Raw genomic sequence first — 3,310 nt, forward strand, 5'->3', positions numbered from 1 at the left:
ACAGCAAAACAGGACAAAAACAATTGGTCAAGAGAGAATATTTAAGAATTACAAGAGGATGAAATTCGATTTAAAGGCAGAGGGCTCAGTCCCAATTTGAATTGCTAATCTCTAATTTAAATCCCACTGGTTTATTTTTTTATTTTTATTTTTATTTATTTTTATTTTATTTTATTTATTATTATTAATAAATGGCCTATAACTTATTTTCTGGGTTTTTTGGGGTCATGATCAGCAGTTCTCATGGCTTACTCCTGGCTCTGTGCTCAGGAATTACTCCTGAAAGTGTCTAAGAAACCATAAATAATGCTGGGAATTAAATCTGGGTTGGCTGCATGCAGGGCAAATATCATACCCATTGTAATACTATTCTGGCCCCAGGCCTGTCATTTCTGAGATGATATGTACCTCTCCCCAACCTCCCACTGTATAATTACCTCACAACCTTTTCTCTGAATGTTTGGGGTACAAATAGAAACAGTTACTACTGAGGAAACATAAAATAAAAAGTGGTAGTTCACTATGGAAATACAAAAGTGGTATTTAATGAAATGGTAAGATTTCTGGTCACTTCTACAGGGAATTTAAATCGGTCATCTAGGTAAATAGTTAGGATAGAGTTTTATCACTATCCCTAATGATATCAGTGTCATTCATCCAGCACAGTCCTTACTCAATTTTATAAACTTTCACTTGAATGAATAGCTGTATTAATTTTAAGCATGAAATTCCAACACCAAAATTTAAGTTTCATCAATAAAATAAAAATGAACCAAACAAAATGATATAAAAATAGACTGCTAAAAAATGAAATTTAAACACCAGATTTCTCTTAGCTCTCTGACATGGTGGTTTTCACAAATATATCTGAGCTCTAATATTTATATATATTTTTTGGTTTTAAATCCACAACCTACTCAGATAAAGTATTATTAATTTAGGATATTTAAATCTTTGACGAAGCTCAGCAACAAAGAAATCAATAATATCACCCAGAGGAGAGAAGAAGAGATGAACAGATATTTCCATGATGAAGATATACAAATGACTTAGAAGTATAAAAATACTTAAAAATGGACTTGGTTATCTTTGCTGTAATGATAGACACGGATTTTATGAAAATAGCTATACTATATAAGTACAGGCTACTTTAAAACTCATGTAATTAATATAATTCTTATCAATCATTGTGCTTCCTGCATAATTCTAAATAATTAACTTAGATTTTGTAATTTATTAATTGTAATTTAAATAGTAAAATAATTTAACTACATTAATTCATTCTACTTTAAGAACTTAGAAAAATAACCTGAAATACAAATGGCTAAAAGGCACATGAAAAAATGCTCCACATCACTAATTATCAGGGAGATGCAAATCAAAACAACTATGAGGTACCATTTCACGCCACAGAGATTTGTGCATATCACAAAGAATGAGAACAAGCAAGCAGCGCTGGCAGGGATGTGAAGAGGAAGGAACTCGCATTCACTGCTGGTGGGAAAGCTGCCTAGTCCAACCATTATGGAAAGGGATATGGAGATTCCTCCAAAAACTGGAAATTGAGCTTCCATACAATCCAGCTATACCATTCCTAGAGATATACCCTAGGAACACAAAAATAGAATACAGAAATCCCTTCCTCACACCTATATTCATTACAGTGCTATTTACCATAGCCAGAATCTGGAAACAACCAAGATACCCTTCAAAAGATGAATAGCTAAAGAAACTGTGTATATATACACAATGGAATATTATGCAGCCATCAGAAGAGATAAAGTCATGGAATTTTTCTATAAATGGATGTATATGGAATCTATTATGCTGAGTAAAATAAGTCAGAGGGAGAGACATAAACACAGAATGGTCTCACTCATATATGGGTTTTGAGAAAAATAAAAAACATTTGTGTAATGATTCTCAGAGACAAAACAGAGGAGGACTGGAGAGTCCAGTTCCTGACATGAAGCTCACCACAGGGATAGTTTAGTTCAGTGTCAGAAATAATTACACTGAGAACTATCATAACAAAATATGACTGAATGAGGGAAGTAGAAAGCCTGTCTAGAGTACAGGCCGGTGTGGGGTGGGGAGGAAGGACACTTGGGATATTGGTCATGGAAATGTTGCACTGGTAAAGGATTTTATATATATATATATATATATATATATATATATATATATATATATATATATATATATATATATATATATTTAAAAAAATTTAAAAAAAAAGATAAGGCCTCCCAATTCTTACCACAGGCTGTGTTCTTTACACTGACTGTATAGAAAGAGGAGGTACAGTAAATTCACCCCATATACACCTCAACCCAGGCCCTTTGCCTGGTCTGTATTGTGAATTGGGGGACAAAAAATAAAAGAAAAATAACTTGAAGATAGAACTATGAATTTAAGGCTTTAATTACAATTACATATTTTGGCAATAAAATGGGGTGTACATTTCTATGTATCTGCTGTGTATGCATATATCTATGTCTAACTAGGAGTACATTTATTGACATTGACATTTTTGTTTAAATTACTGAGTGGTTTAAATTACTAGCAGAAATGCTATCATTGATACATATGAAGTTCTGTGTAAAGCAGAGTAAGTTATAAATTGATAAATTGCTATTCTATTTTTAATGTAAATACCTCCAAATTAAATTTGTTGATTTTTTTTAAGGGCCACCACTGGTGGCACTGAGGGGTGACTCCTGACTCTGTGCTCAGAAATTGCTTCTTGCAGGTATGGGGGACCATATTGGATGCTGGAGATTGAACCTGGGTCAGTCATGAGCACGGCAAATGCCTTAGCTGCTGTGTTATTACTCCAGTCCCCAATTTGTTGACTTTTATACTCATGAAAATAAGTATCTAACTTTTATATTATTTATATATAAATCTTGTGTTTTATTAGGAAACTAGCTTCAAGTAATATTTTAATGTTTTAAGTATTTACAAGAAAAATTCTAGAGATTTTACTTCCTATTATGAATGAATACAAATAACAATTACATACTTATATAATTTTCTAATTTTTTTGAAACATACAATCACAAATATTAAAGCTGGAAAGGCACTTATGATTTGAGTCCAAATACATCATTTTACACATGAGAAAATTGAAAACTGAAAAGCAGTTTAACAAAACAGAAAACTGAAAGTTCTGTCCTTCCTCTTCTACCACAGATGACTGTTTCATATATTAGAGCCAGCATTTTTTACTTTTTAATGTCCCATTCTGTCTCACCCCCATGCAAATGCTGAACTTTAAGAGGCCCAAGAAAAGCAATTCCTTGACAGT

At 32.4% G+C, this 3,310-nt stretch overlaps 1 non-coding gene across 1 annotated transcript; it reads left to right on the plus strand.

The window, feature by feature from the left end:
* Positions 1-2,243: 2,243 nt before the first annotated feature.
* Positions 2,244-2,376, plus strand: LOC126005058 (small nucleolar RNA SNORA51). Its single transcript, XR_007494240.1, has one exon. It is a non-coding gene; the product is annotated as a small nucleolar RNA SNORA51 (small nucleolar RNA).
* Positions 2,377-3,310: the final 934 nt, after the last annotated feature.

Source organism: Suncus etruscus, chromosome 3 (genome assembly GCF_024139225.1).
Source record: "Suncus etruscus isolate mSunEtr1 chromosome 3, mSunEtr1.pri.cur, whole genome shotgun sequence".
NCBI classification, from domain to species: Eukaryota; Metazoa; Chordata; class Mammalia; order Eulipotyphla; family Soricidae; genus Suncus; species Suncus etruscus.